The sequence below is a fragment of the Stegodyphus dumicola genome, chromosome 2, assembly GCF_044657685.1.
Source record: "Stegodyphus dumicola isolate Sdum_Otavi_A_Nest chromosome 2, ASM4465768v1".
NCBI classification, from domain to species: domain Eukaryota; kingdom Metazoa; phylum Arthropoda; class Arachnida; order Araneae; family Eresidae; genus Stegodyphus; species Stegodyphus dumicola.
The window spans coordinates 66,864,467-66,880,364 of record NC_140769.1 but is presented as its reverse complement, the minus strand read 5'-3'; the positions used below and the strand labels follow the sequence as shown (position 1 = coordinate 66,880,364).

The 15,898-nt window shown below is 36.5% G+C and overlaps 1 pseudogene; it reads right to left on the bottom strand.

Annotated features, from left to right (window-relative positions):
* Positions 1–9,595: 9,595 nt before the first annotated feature.
* LOC146998463 (uncharacterized) lies at positions 9,596–10,393 on the bottom strand (annotated as a pseudogene).
* Positions 10,394–15,898: the final 5,505 nt, after the last annotated feature.

The following is a 15,898-nucleotide window of genomic DNA, read 5'->3' as shown; positions in this document are numbered from 1 at the left end:
CTAAAAGTTACGTTTCTAATTTCACACGATCCCTTACAACAGGGAAGGCTTTTAGTAGGGCAGTCTTGAAATTTTCGTAAGTATAGGTGGGACTTCCTGCTTGACCCAAGAGACTTCTGCCGATACATTTGAACCAGTTAAGCGCTTGGCCCCTCAAAGCGCTGGTAGCTAAGGTAACTTTTTGAAACTCGTGCACGGGGTAGAGCATGAAGTGGTCAGCCAATTTTTCCAAAAAACTGGTTACCGGTGAGTTTCCATTAAATGTTGCTTCTGGTTTCATCGAAGCGCGCATGGTCTGGACGATGTAACCAAATCCTTCCAGGGCGGCAGCTGGCATTTCTGGATTCTGAGCCGTTTCTGCAGGCAGCACAGGTTCTTGTTGAAACTCGGCCATGGTTATTCTTCTTCGTTGGGCGCCACTATCAGGTTCAATTGTTCCTCCTAACCTTTTTCGGGAACATGCAAGGACGTGACTCGGAACAGAGAGCTTACTAAAGCTATGTTCAAAACTGTGGGAAGTAAACAGGATACACAAGAAGTGTATACAAAACCCTTTATTTTTCTCTATTTACAATGACTTCCGTACTTCGGAATACACCGACCCACTACTTGGGGCAAAACGTAAAAGTATAAAGATAAAACTAAACTCTAATTTAACTTTAGAATAATAAACGTGGAAGATTTGCCTTATAATACAGGAAGCGTATGTTGTACAGAGAACTGTGAACACTACAATACGTTTAAAATTTATCAAGAGGATTAAAACCTCTGGCCTGGAAGGCAACAAGCAACTGAGGAACTTCTAAGGTAAGCGGCCTGCGTCGACTCACTGCTTCCTTTCTCTTGTTTGGAAAAAAGCCACAACTTAAATACTTGGCATTCGCCAGACAAACTTTGCATAAAAACCTTAACGCTTATAATTCTGGCCGGAAGTAGAAAATAAGAAGTGATAGTAAAGATTTAAAATAAAATAAACGTTAGTAAAACTTAAGATCCTTACAGTACCTGCGAGGTCTTGCTTGAAAGAAGATCGCAAATCAAGAAGCACAAGAGGAAGTGAAGTAGTCCAACGGGTGTCATTACGGCACTTCAGGGCTGCTTTCAGGTCGCGATGTAAGCGTTCCACTAAGCCGTTGGCGGAAGGATGGTATGGTGAAGTGCGAAGTCGGCGTATTCCAAGCATAGATGTCAGAGAAGCGAAAAGGTGTGACTGGAATTGTCGACCTTGATCAGTAGTCACAACTGATGGTACACCAAATCGTGCAATCCAACCGGTGATGAATTGTCGAGCGACAGAGTCAGCAGAGATGTCCTGAATGGGAAAACTTCAGGCCAACGAGTAAATCTGTCAATGCAGGTGAGTAGATATAGATAACCGTCAGATGGTGGCAGAGGACCGAAGATGTCTATATGGACGTGGTCGAATCGTTCGGATGGCATCGTAATTTTTTCCAAAGGGCTATGTGTGTGCCGGGTAACTTTTGAACGTTGGCACATGATGCAGGAACGAGTCCAGTTGGCAATGTCCTTTAGCATGGATGGCCAAACGAATCTTTCTTGTATGAGCTTTTTGGGAGCCCGGATACCTGGATGCGATAGGTTGTGAAAACAGTCAAAAACTTTTTTGCTGAACTCAAGTGGTACATAAGGTCGCAGTCTGTTGTTGGAGGTGTCGCACAATAGTTTGGAGGTCAAGAGTAAGTTGTAATGACTGGAATTTCAGCGAGCAGTTTGGGTCTTCACTCAGACGTTCTAACTCCTCATCAGTGGCTTGCGAGTGAGCAATGAGCGTGAAATCCAGTGGTGCATTGGCATCGATGCCCTGAATACGTGAGAGAGTATCCGCGACGACATTGCTGGAACCTGATATATGCTGAATATCAGTGCTGAATTGAGCTATATAATTTAAATGCCGAATTTGTCTCGGGGAAGCAGAATTTGATTTTGATGTGAATGCATAAGTTAGAGGTCGGTGATCAGTAAATATAGTGAAGTGTTGACCTTCAAGATTATGCCTGAAATACTTAATAGCTGCGTAAATAGCTAATAATTCTCTGTCATATATGTATTTTTGTTCTGTAGGGGACGGCTTACGTGAGAAAAATCCTAGCGGCTGGTAGTCATTAGAATGTCGAACGTTTAAGACAGCTCCGATGGAAATGTCAGAAGCGTCGACCATAACACTCAGCTTCTGGTTAGGAGAGTGATAGGAGAGAGTTGCAGCATTACTAAAGTCGTGTTTACATTTTTCAAATGCCTGATTAAGTTCGTCGTTCCAAGGAACAGGGCGTTTATCATTTTTGCGTGAGTCTTTTAAGAGTTCATTCAGTGAAGCTTGGGTCTCGGCTGCCTTTGGTAAGAAGCGGCGATAAAAGTTTATCATGGCTAAAAAACGTCTGAGCTCGACAATAGTGGTAGGTTTTGGGAAGTAGGCAATTGCTTTTGTTTTCTCAGGCAGGGGTTTTACACCTGAGGCAGTAATGAGGCAACCTAAAAATGAAACAGATGGTTTTCCGAGTACACATTTGTTGAGGTTTAATGTCAACCCTGCTAAAAATGCCCCGTAGAAACCCATAAAATTTTTTACGGGGAATTGGCCTACGGGTACCCGTACAGCTCTGTGGGTGCCCGTAGGCCAAATCCCCGTAAAAACCCACAGACAGAAACCCGTACAACTGTACGGGTACCCGTAAGCCAAATCCCCGTAAAAACCCATAGAAAGAAACCCATACTGTTGTACGGGTACCCGTAGGCCAAATCCCCGTAAAAACCCATAGAAAGAAACCCGTACAGTTGTACGGGTACCCGTAGGCCAAATCCCCGTAAAAACCCATAGAAAGAAACCCGTACTGTTGTACGGGTACCCGTAGGCCAAATCCCCGTAAAAACCCATAAAAAGAAACCTGTACGTTTGTACGGGTACCCATAGGCTGAATACCCGTAAAAACTTATAGAAAGAAACCTGCACGGCTGTATAGGTACCTGTAGGCGAAATACCCGTAAAAAACCTGTAAACAGAAACCCGTACGACTGTACGGTTACGAGTAGGCCAAATCTCTGTAGAACTGCAGGCACTATAAACAAAATCCCAGTAAAAACCCATAGCCAAAAATCAAAACTTTATATGCATATCCATCCATTGGCCAAATTTCCATTAAAAAAATGGATATTCCGTAGGTCTATGCCTTGTAAAAACCAGTAAACAAAAGCATGTACACCTATACAGGCACCCATACGCCAAATCCTGTAAAAACCACTACACAAAAATCCACAGACCAATAAAGGTACCTCTTGGAAAAATCGCTGCACAAAACCCATAAACAGAACCAATAGCATTATACCATAGTGGAGTATCCATACATAGAATCGTACATAGAAGAGGGTATCCATATACAGAATCCCTATAAAAAACAATACACAAAAATAGAACTGTAAATCAAATTTCCATAAAAACATAAACCAGCAGAAGTACATAATTAGCACTGATGAAATGTACAGAACTAAATTGCGGAGAAAAGCATGTAAAGTAATTTTAAATAAAACTCAATACGAATAAATAAAAATTTTAAAATATCTAGAAGCCTACGAGCCCGTCCTTCTTAATGCACGTCAATATCTATAAACATATTACAAAATATTTGTATAAATTCTCTTTACAAAATTTTAAACTACCTTTATATAATTCTGAAAATAAAATGAATAGAAAGATAATAACCAAAGTCATGATTCACAACCATCGAATGATATATGTACATATATATATATAAGAAAAATAAGAAATATGCAAAAGATTAAATTAGCAGCGTAAAATTAATTTTCCTTCTCTATTCTAAAAACAGTAATCTTTCTGCACTGCATCATTTGGAGATTAATTCATGTCATATGACTCTTACATAATTTGATGTTGTAAAAGAAACTAAAACTCAAATAGCCAATAGTAATTTTACAGCAGTATTAACTATCAAAGACGAGTAAAAATGCATCGAGAACCAAAATTAACTCAGTCTGAATTAAGATTTCACCCTTAATGTAACGCATTTGCTTTTTACGCTTTGTATTAGCTGGATTGCGGTCTGTCTGCTCCTTGTTTCTTACTACACATTTATCAAAAATGTTAATTTTTGGAATAGGCATAAATAATGTGCCAACTTGTTTGTGGCTGCAACATATTTGCTGAAAGAAAAGTTGAATTAAATCTACCTCTACTGCCAAATTTCTTATTCATTGTGGATTGGAGTTTCAACATCTCTAAGCCATCAAAATTCTTGCTGTTCATTACGGATTCAGCTGCTTGTATTCGACTACAGAATCTATTACATATATATATAATATCATTTCATTTGATGGTTGCGGATCATTACTTTGACTGTATATATATTATTGATTTCATTATAAATATATACATATAGTACTGTACCTCACTGCATATATTTGTATTTCAGTTCTTTAATTGGGAAATTAAACAATTGTGTTTAATCACATCAGCTTGTTTAACAATTTGATACCTAATGAGAAATATATTGCCAAAGGATTGTACTTTCTAGCATCTGCTTAAATTTTAAGTTACCTACAATGCACTAAACCAAATTTAAAAAAACTAGAAGAAACCCAAATTTTCAGGAAGAGAAACATTATTAACAAGCAAGCAAAAAGGATACGGGACTTGCAAATTAGAAACTTAACATAGAGTTCAAATTTAGCATACTTGCTATCCCCCTAAAGCTCGCTTACCAATGATAGTAACACCCTGCAGCTTATTATGACATGCATACACATAGATGTTTTGCGTGGAAGAAAGGATGAATCCAAGAATATAATGTAGTGAAGAAATAATAATATACAAACACTGTGTCGACCCCTTATTACAATACTTTGAATGTTACCTGTATCTCTCAAAAGATAAATGAAACATGAAGATAACATATAATAAACTTAATAGTACCCAAAATACAATAAATTATATTGTAACAAAATGAATTTTAAAAAATTTACAAGTTTCAAAAAATACCAATTCTCAACGCACAGTTCGGGAATTAAGAAAATATCTCATAGCGTATAATGTTTTATTCCGTATTTCACTTTTAGTGCTATATAATCTTCCACAGATTTTATATAAATAAAATCTATAACATAATGGGTATTTATAGTATATGTAGTTCTTGATGTAAAAAAGATAAACTTTCGTACTGTAAAAATTCCATCTATGTGATGAATATTATATAAGTATGAATATACTCATATACACATAATTATACTAAATAACTAATTTAATGAAACTAAATTCCTATAGAAAAATGGGGAAAGTGTAGAATCGCCCACTGCTTGGCGTGTTTTTAAGAATTGCACATACTCGGTATCCATGTACACATCGACCTATTTTCACTTAAAAAAAAATCTCAGAACTGCACAAAAATGCCATTGTGCACTCCTTTGACTTTATTCATGTACACATCAACCTATTTTCACTTTAAAAGTCAAAAGAAAATTGACAAAAATCCAATTCCTTTTACTTTTGTACAAAGTGCCAAATAAATAAGTGGGCGATTCTGCACTTTACACGAAAAAATATATATAAATACTATTTACCTATATATATTAATAATTTATTATTACACAAGGTTTTTCATATATCATCTCAAGGGAACATAAATTTAATTAAAGCGATGCATTATTGGAATAAATTTGAGTCAGTGTTTTAGGTGCAAGTTATTTAGATTTCTATTGTAGAAAGAATACTTGAAATAATGTATAGAAATATTATTTTGAACCATAAAAATTCTCAATAGTAAAATTTAAAGTACTGAAAAGGTAGCTATTGTTTTTGACAGTAGATTATATAATATAAAAATACCTCATGCTGAGCATTTTCTGAAATTACAATGCTAAATGAAATTGATGTAGTGCAGTATTTAGCAATAATAACTTTTTGTAAACAAATGTGGCTATATTCGCTTAGTTGTAATAACAGTAATTTTAACTGCATTTGTATAAGGCTGTACAGAAGATTTATTTATGAGTTTTCATCCGCAGAGAACAACCGGATTCCCTGTGGAAGTGATTCCGAAAATAATGTTTAAATATTACTATATTTGAAAACAATGCTATAACAGTGCCCTTATATAAGACTCATGATCCGAAAAGCTTTGGTTTTAAATGTCTCGTAAAAACTTTCAATTACTTCTGCAAAATTCCTACCCACGTAAAAATTACTACACCGAAGTCAATTGATTATACAGCAAAACGTTCCAAAAACAATCAACTCCACAATTCAAGATAATGCCAGTTTCCTGTAGCCTGACAAAACTATGAATGATTTTTAAGTCCTGTTATTTAATTATTGTCCTGACAAATGTGCCGTTATCACAGGTGGTCATTTAAGAAAATAACCACTATATGAGGTTTCAACTAAATGTAATTTTTTTCAAATAAATAATTCACGTTTTATACTCCCAAGACTAGTACATTTAATATTACATAAATCTTATTCACAAATTTATTTCTATTTCAAAAGCAATTTATGAAAAACACATTTGAAATTTTCTTCATCAAACTAATAATAATGAAAATTAAAGTATGCATAAAAATGATTATATGTGTTTTAACAAAATAGCACAAAATATTTAATGTAAAAATGTGGTTCTAGTCTCATACTTGTAAAGAAAAATAGACCAAAAAGAAAAAACAATGTAAGCTACTATGATCATCTAAATTTTCACATAATTTTAGTAGTGGAAAAAAGATTAAGCTTGTATGTCTTGTCTACCCCATTCAATAAGTAATAAACACATTAAATACTTCTTCAATGTTTATTTCATTAATAAAACTTACCTTTTTTGCTCGCGAAATATAATTAGTACATTTTTTAAAACATAAAAAAACATTCTTTTTGCTCGGCCACATCACATTAGTCGAAAAATTCAAAATTGAATCATGCAAGATCATTTTTAAGTAAGGTATGCTCAAATTTATTAGTACATAATATTCAAATGATAAAGCATCTACATGAACAAGCTTTAAAAAAGTATTTGTAAACTGTAATCAAAAAAATAAATTTTCCAAAATACAGTTTCAGTAGAATGCAAAAACTACATTCCTGTATCTGCACACTGAAACAAATTATCAAGCCTGAAATTATCACTTTTCAGTCTTTAAGCACATTGTTTTTCAGGATAAAAGTAAAGATAGAAAATAAATTTCACGCTCAGAAACTCCATTTCACAACTAGTCAGTTATCAGCAACGTTCTCTCAAACATTAGACACGATTACACGTGCATGGCTTTAGTGGTATATTCATGGTCAGTGCTGATATTTTATTATTTATTACTAATTTCTAAACAGTAAAACATAGTAATATTTGTAATACAGGAAATCCTAGTAAATAATATATTGCATTACTACAACCACGAAGAAAATAACACCACCATTACACAACAACAACTAAAGCGGCGCCATATTGCTTGTTTGGGAAACTTCTGAGAGTGGGGGAGGGAGGGGGAATATTTTCTTCACGTCAGCGTTAACAGGGAGAAAAGTTTTGCGATTGTGAATGAACTTGTTCGCGTTAAAGAGATGTTGGTTGATACCAGTGTTTATTTGTAATATCAGAAATGTAAGTGCTTAAGTGTGTGTATTCAGAGAACCAACTCGTAGCAAAAACCACCTCCCTAAGCGACCGCCTCTGAAAGAGACCAGTATTTCTGAAAACATAAGTATACTTTGGTATTGAATATTCCCTCTGTAAGGCGACCATTCACAAAGAAAATTCTGCAAGTGAGTCTGGTCGCCTTAGAGAGATTCATTCCGTAGATGCAATCTCCCTAAGATGACCACCTCTAAAAGATAAACGTATCTCTGAGAACGTGAGTAGCTATTGGTATTGAGCATCACCTCTCTAAGGCGACCACTTGCAAAGATGAATTTTTATTTGCGGCTGGTCGTCTTGGAGAGACCTCGTTGTGTGTGGTGTATATGAATACTGTTATTGTTTCCGAAAAAAAATTTAAATAAAAAAAAATAGCATATTTAGTAAAAACCCTCTCTAAAACGACCACCTGCGTTTACAGGTTACTCTGATGGTCTTAAAGAGATCATATTTTCATTCTGTTAATTTTATTATATACAAGAAGTATATTAACGTCAGATAAAAAAAATAGCACAAACCCGTATAAACCAACAGAAGATTTATTATTATATTGATACCAGTAAGAAAACCAGCAAAGTCAATATAAACCTATAGAAACCAGTACAAAGTTCTGCCATTCAATGTTGGTTGTATGGGTGTCAATTGATACCAGTAAGAAAAACCCACAGAGATCAATAGAAACCAGTAAAAGTCAATAGAGACCATCAAAAATTCCATAGGTACCAGTAGAAAGTTTTACTGGTTTCTATGGGTCATTTTGAAACCAGTAAAAAAAACCCACAGAGACCAACAGAAACCAGTAAAAGTCAATAAAAACCCATAAAATCTTATGGGTACCCATAAAAAGTTTTACTGGTTTCTATGGGGCATTTTTAGTAGGGAAACCACGTTTATTCAAACGATCAAACACTTGACGAAGATGACGGATGTGCTCTTCTTCGCTAGTCGATGCAATAAGGATGTCGTCAAAATGAGGGATGCAAAAATCCAATCCAAATAAAACTTCATGTATAAAACGTTTGAACGTTTGGCCTGAATTTCGTAAACCAAACGGCATAGCCAGAAATTCAAAAAGACCAAAAGGGGTTGTGACGGCAGTTTTCGGAATGTCTGCAGGGTTAACAGGAATTTGATGATAGGCACGTGCTTAATCAAGTGTTGAGAATATGTTCTTTCCTGAAAACATTTGAGTGCAATCCTGAATATGGGGTATGGTATAGCGATCCGGAATTGTAACGGCATTTAAGCGACGATAATCCCCACACGGTCGCCAGTCGCCATTAGCCTTACGAACCATGTGCAGGGGGCTTGCCCAAGGACTTTTTGAAGGCTGAATGATGCCTTTTGATAGGAGAAAATCAAATTCTTGACGCGCAGCTTGAAGTAATTCTGGAGATAATCTTCTAGATTTGGAGAAAATAGGAGGTCCTTTAGTTTCAATGTGATGGAAAATCGTTGACATTGGTGGCCTCTCAAAAGTTTGCGAAGGGTTCGTCAAGCTAGGGTAATCGGCAAGAATTTTGTCAAATTTTGAGTTACCCATCAAAATATGAATGCTAGTACTGAGCGGGTTCACATTACCGCAAGAATGTAGTTTAGTTTGTCCATCAATTAAACGGTTGTTTTTAACGTCTATGAGTAAGTTGAATTTGTGAGAAAGTCAACACCTATGATGGGTTGATTGACGTCTACCAGGATAAAAGGCCAAGTAAATGAGCGACGTAAGTTTAAATTGATGGTCAAAAGTTTGGTGCCATACTTTGCAATTTTAGTGCCGTTAGAGGCAAAGAGTTCCAATGCAGCTGGTATTTTGGCATGCTGACTGTAACTCTTGGGAATGACAGATAAATCGGCTCCGGTGTCAATTAAAAAAGTCAGCTTTGAGGATGAATCGGCCAAAAGAATTCGGTTGATGTGGCGGTCGCAACGTTGGCCGGCAAGCGATCGCCGATCTAGTTTTCGGACTGCCGGAAAGTGCACGGAGAAACACATTTTCGTGCCCTAGAACCAAAATTAGTATGGTAGAAACAGATGTTGTTGCATGGTTCTTTATACTGTCGATAGCGTCCACTAGATCTATTACGCCTACTGGTGCGTTTGGAATAGTCTCTTCGTTCACAGGAACGCTCACGGCTGTTTTTGAGGGCTAGCGAAAGTTCATTTACCTGCTTTGTCAGCTTTGCAACTTGCTGTTCAATGGGAGCGGTAGATGCCGTAGCAGCACTATTTATGTGCGGGAGAGCTGTGAGATCTGTAATTTTATCAGCTACAACTGCTAGTTTTGGAAGATCATCACTTAAGGCAGCAAGAATACTTTGTGTATTTTGCGGGAGACGAGATATCCATAGGGATTTCAATAAAGGTTCTCCAACGGTCTCTCCAGCGAGGTTTCACATACGGTAAAGTAATTGTGATGGGTGTTGATCGCCAAGTTCTAGCCCTTGAAGAAGTGTACGTATCTTTGACTCCTCACTTTCAGAATGCAATTCAATTAAGCGTGTTTTTAGTGTGTCATATTTGCCAGTCACAGGTGGGTGTAAAACGATATCACAAACGCTATTGAGAATATCAGATTCGATTGCAGATATCACATGATTGAATTTCGTGGAGTCAACAGTGATTCCGGCAATATCAAACTGGGCTTCTAGTTGTGCAAACCACAAAGTAGGGTTGACCTTCCAAAATAGGGGAGGTTTGACGGAAACACGTGAAATATTAAGATCGTCTGCGATGAGTTGCGGTGGAGCCATGATTCACAAAAAAATATATATATTGCCAATATGACACAAATAAATACACAATAATCAGTCACTAATAAGTTCACATACGACACTAGTGCAAAATAAATAATGTAAACATTAACGTGAGAGAAACACTTTTGCAGGTAAGCTATCCGAATATAAGCATAAGTAATACTAAAAATTTGCGTGGCTTACCTCCGAATTATACGAGAAATATTTGCTCAGTCAGCAGTAGATTCAGCACAACACAATTCACTTATAGAAAATATATTCCGAAAAAACTTATTTTATGATATGTAACCACGTTGTACGATTTATATGGAGATCACTTCAAAGCACTTTGACGATTTGCATGAGACACATGATAATTCACAAGCACGTTGTTAAGCAGGCACAACTGTTTTTCACACTATATTGCTGATGACACGAAAATAATGATGGATTACGCTAGTAGTTTGCATGAACAGAAATAATTTTCACTTCATAGCACATTATAATCACAGAACTTGAGGATGCAAGCAGGTTACAGGAGGCACGTGTTCACTAACTTGACGAGTCACCATTTATGGCTGTTGTGAAGGATGCCATTTTTGATTGCACGTTGAATGTTAACAAAATCTGACTCGGTAATATTAACATTTATATTTAATTCTAGCATGATATATATTTTAACATATATTCATTTATACACAATCACATTGCATGTAGGTACAAGATGAGCATTTTTACAGTTCGCAAGTGCGCATGAGTAAAATCAAGAAGGTCATATTACAGCTACGATAACATCACGGAGGGAAAGAGAGGTGAGTGCGTGCTTCACCGACGGCAGCCAGGAACCGAGTAACCAGTTCGAATTCTCCTCCAGAGAGGAAGAGGGAGAAAGCTGGTAGCGCCCTCTCTCGGGGCAGCGGACAAATAATAATAATAGAGAGTTCTCCACACTTCCTTTGGTACGTTCGCTACGGGGTTCGTGCGGATTTGGAGTGAATAATGACAACACTACTTGATGGGGTATCGAAACACACTTTATTTACCAGTATTAATCAGGACAGCTCCAAAATCATGTCTATAGTCGCCGAAGAACAACTATAAACACGCTGACACAGAGACACAGCCTTCAAGTTATCGGGCTATTACGGTGGAGACAGCTTCACTGCAAAGCACCAGAGTACAGCTCCCGACTCTGCTCAGTCGTTCTTGGAACTCCACGTACTCTCGAGACTCTTCACACTACAACTCGCGATGCACTAGAGTACAGCTCCCGACTCCTCGGTTGAGACGTTCCCGGAGCTCAACACACTCTCTCGACGATGCACAAACCGCGATACATTAAGACACTCTTTTGGTGCACTCATCGACCCACTCGGCACTCGCTGACTGACTCAACTCGATGGACTCTCTAACTCCTCACAGACTGACTGTTAGCTGACTCGACACTGACTCTCCGCATACCAGCAGGGTTTATATAGTTTTTGGGTTGTGTTCGAGAACATTCTGGGCTAAACCGGTAAGAATTCATTCCGGCAGGTTCTCCATCCGACCATGGCATATCGCCAAATGGGCAATTTTTCGCCCAATATGGCAACCCTGCTTTCCCTTGCCATAATGTTGAAATAATAATGTTGAAATGCGCTAACGATCGTTCAAGCATTTCTATTAACTTTCAAACTATAAATAATTTATTTATAAAAACAGTACGTTTCATTAAAATAATTCCCTCAGGTATACAGGTTATATAAGTTACACAAAATACTAGTAAAACCAATTAAAGAAAACTGCATTTCAAATAATTTGTAGGTGTTAAAGCAGTAAACGCTTTGCAAAACTTCGTATATTATGTTTCCCTTTCCTTCCATCAATAAATTAAGTTTTCAGAATCTCATCACTATTCATTTCGTAACCGCCCATTTAATTTTCGATCAATGAACTTCCCATCTGACTTAATTTTTTATTGATATTTGCAGACATACGTACTTTCTACAAGTGTCCTGTTTGCGAACTATTAGAAAAACTGATATGATTTTTTTCACCCTATGTGACTCATGTTTGAAGCAAAATTATTAAAATACTCATTTATTACGAAACATTTTTTAAACTTCGATTTTAAGGCAAAAGTCATTAGAAGATATTAAACCTTTTTCTTCACCATAACAAATCGCTTCTAAAGTAAATTTCAAAACCGACTAGCCTGAAAGCCTTTAGTAATGAAAAAAATTTCCCAACTAAATTAGAACTTACGAGTTTGGGGAAAATCCTCAGAGTAATAATGTTCCGGCAAAGCTATAATCGCACGATAAGGGAAAATATGCGCTGACGGCAAAAATTATGAATTTCGCATCAGACAGACAATTAACATTTATCATAGTTGCCAGATTCGGGCCGATAATGCTGAGTGGTTTATTTTCAGAACCAGCTTCTCTGGCATATGGTAATTTTATCTGAGGGTCACAACACATATTGAAAACATAAATATCTGGTCTCGAAGACAGAGTTTTTCTTCCATGCATTACAAGTCACTCTCACCAGATTGTTATCTACTAGCTTCCAATTTATGAAAGCTATAAATTTTCAATCCAGAAATATTGTACGATGCAATTTATTTTAAAATGGCTGAACTAAGTATTGTTTTAACGCTGAGAAGAATGCTGTTTTATAAACATAATGAGTTAGGCGTATCCTATAACCGCTTTCTTTATGATCACCTCTCATTATCAGTCCCTCAAGGGAGGCCACTGTACCTAATATGAAGAAATACTGTACAAGTCATACATACAGCTGTTTCAATTCCAGCCCAAAGGAATTACGGAGCGTATAAATGTCCCAGTAAGTTTTTCAATTAAATTACGTCATGGAATCTGTTTATGTTTTCTGCAGTATAATAGAACGCCTTACATGTTTTCAGCGTTTTACAATATAAAAGTTTGTGAGGTGTATATTACTTCTACTAATAGTTATTTCAGTTCGTTAGCCTTTTCTGTCATTTCTTATTTCTCTCGCGTTTCCTTGCCAGGATATAAATGAGTTAGGGTGAATGTGAGTGTATTTAAAACTGAAGTAGCCTAGTTAGTTACAGCGTATTTCGCTATTGAGCGCGCACGTTGTTACTGCTACCAGTTGTTTGAATTCTGAATTTCGGCTTTGCATTCTTGCCGCCGAAATTTAATATCGCTCCCCCGAAGTATAATGTCACCAATTAATTTAATTTAGTAGGTTTCTGAGTCCGCTTGTGAGGTTAAATTAATTTGTGTAGTCTTGAACTACTAGCTTATCTTTGAATTTAGTTTCCTTTACCATTATCTTTAATTTTATAGCTACAAGTGGACGGTGTATTTCTAAGCACAAAAACACTGTGTCGTCTGTAAATAACTGAATTCAATAAAAGGGTCTTTCCCTGTTGTATTCATCTTCTAGACTTAGCGATTATTGGAAATTTATATTTTTCTCCCTTGTGGCTAAGCAGAAGAAGAAAAGTATATAATCTCGCAGTAGAAATCTTGCGATGTTAATCAAGACTGTTCTTCTGACGATGGTGAAAACTGTGTGTCCTTCCGATGTGCTTTATCGAATTGGCCAACAGCCGTGAATCATTCCAGCTTGTGGCGATTTCAACACATGGAAACCTGCTGTTGAAGGCTAGATTGAAACAGGAATCTAACACCGTATCCCGAAAATTTACTAAGCCGACAAGTATCTGACTAAGTAAATAAGACTCAACTCATGTTGTACCAATCAACTGCATTTCATCTGATATTCATCATATGGTTTTACTAATGTGTCTTTGTCTGACATGATATGTTCATCAGTTTTTGTTAAGCTCAAAGAAAGCACCCATTAAAATCTTATGCTTTCCAACTTACGGCAAATGTACTCTTTTGATAGGGAACTACGTTTTCATGCTACCGCGTATAACTCTCACAAGCCTTCAAAAATTTAAAACAACAGCGATAAGTCGCTAACAGACTTTCAAGTAAGTCTAGTAACAATGTGTGCTTGCCAAGAATACTACACGTCACAATAAGTTTCTCAATTCACAAAACTTTCTCATAACTTACATACCTTAATAAAATCTCTTTCCAACTTTCAGAGTTTCGCAGCTTAAACATTTTCAATATTTTGCATTTCCCAGTAAAATAAATCCCTGAATCGTTTCTCAGAATGTGTCTGCGGAGCTTCCATTTTTATGTGTTAAAGTAAGATACGAACGCTCCAAAAAATATTTTTTGGTACAGAATCAAAAGGCTACCTGTAAGGCAGCTAGTCGTTTCGCCCTTTTCAGAGCCTTGTAAATAAGTACAATTACAATGCATAGCGGCCTGTTTCAGAGAAAGAGAAACAACGTTTCGCTCTTAGATACATTATAATTATATTACTATCTGTTTATTTCTAAAGCTAACATTTTGAAATTTGAAATTTGCTTTACAAAAATGGACATTTTTAAAAACCGTACGATTGAAACGAACAAATTCATAAAGTAACGAATACTTTAATTTATCTTTGCTGAGAATTTTCCTATGACTTTTAAATTATCCTCTTCAGTCAGTTACGAGATTCAGACTGAAAAACACGAAAATCCTTTAAGCTCTCGTAAATTATTCTAGTGACATTCTACTGTCCTCCTTTTTATCTGAGCACTAAGCAAGTCAAAATTACAAGCAATGATGTTTAATCTTTAGTTGAATTTATTGTATGCAGGAATCAACACTTGAGAATAGATCTTGATCAAGGCCTTTTACAGAAGATTAGAACTCAAGGATATTTCCCAAAATATTCTCCACTCTGATAAATCTAGTATCACATTTACTAATGCGAAACGAAAAATCATTTTTTCTAAGAAACACATTCTAACGGAACTAGTTTAGACGGCAAGTATCTAGCCGCAATATTTTACGATGACAGTAAAAAATTTACATTCAAAGGTTTGCTTCTAGTAGATGAAACGATCAACAGCACAGAAGAGTCACGGAATCTAACCTCTTAACCTAACTATGTAAAATTCCTGAGACCAAAGATTTCTCAAGAAATTATGCTCGGCAAGGAGTTGAAGAAATTTATTATTCAGTCTTACATCAATTAAGGCCCTAACCAACAACAGCCACTTCTTTCCTAGTAGTAAGGTAATTAATTGTGTCAGTATGCAACAACGATGATATAATGCGGAAGTTCCTGATTACAGTTCTATAAAAACAATTTATGAGGTATTTTCTACTTCCTTTCTGCATGCCTTCATGGTGTACCGGTAGCACACACGGCGCGTACTCGAGAGGTCCAGGTTCGAGACCGTCGAGGGCCTTGCACATTTTTCACATCTTCTGCATCAAAAAATAGCATAATGACTCTACACTGGCCCCCGAACTAAAAGATGGTGGACAATAATTCGTCACCACCAGGATTTGGCGATTGCGTTCCCTGATTCTCAGTCGCCCTTTAATAAGGGGAATATATAAGATATTTTCTCCCTCCTTTTGTCATTTTTCACGTCTCCAGCATTAAGAAAAAAACCTCTACAAATGTAAT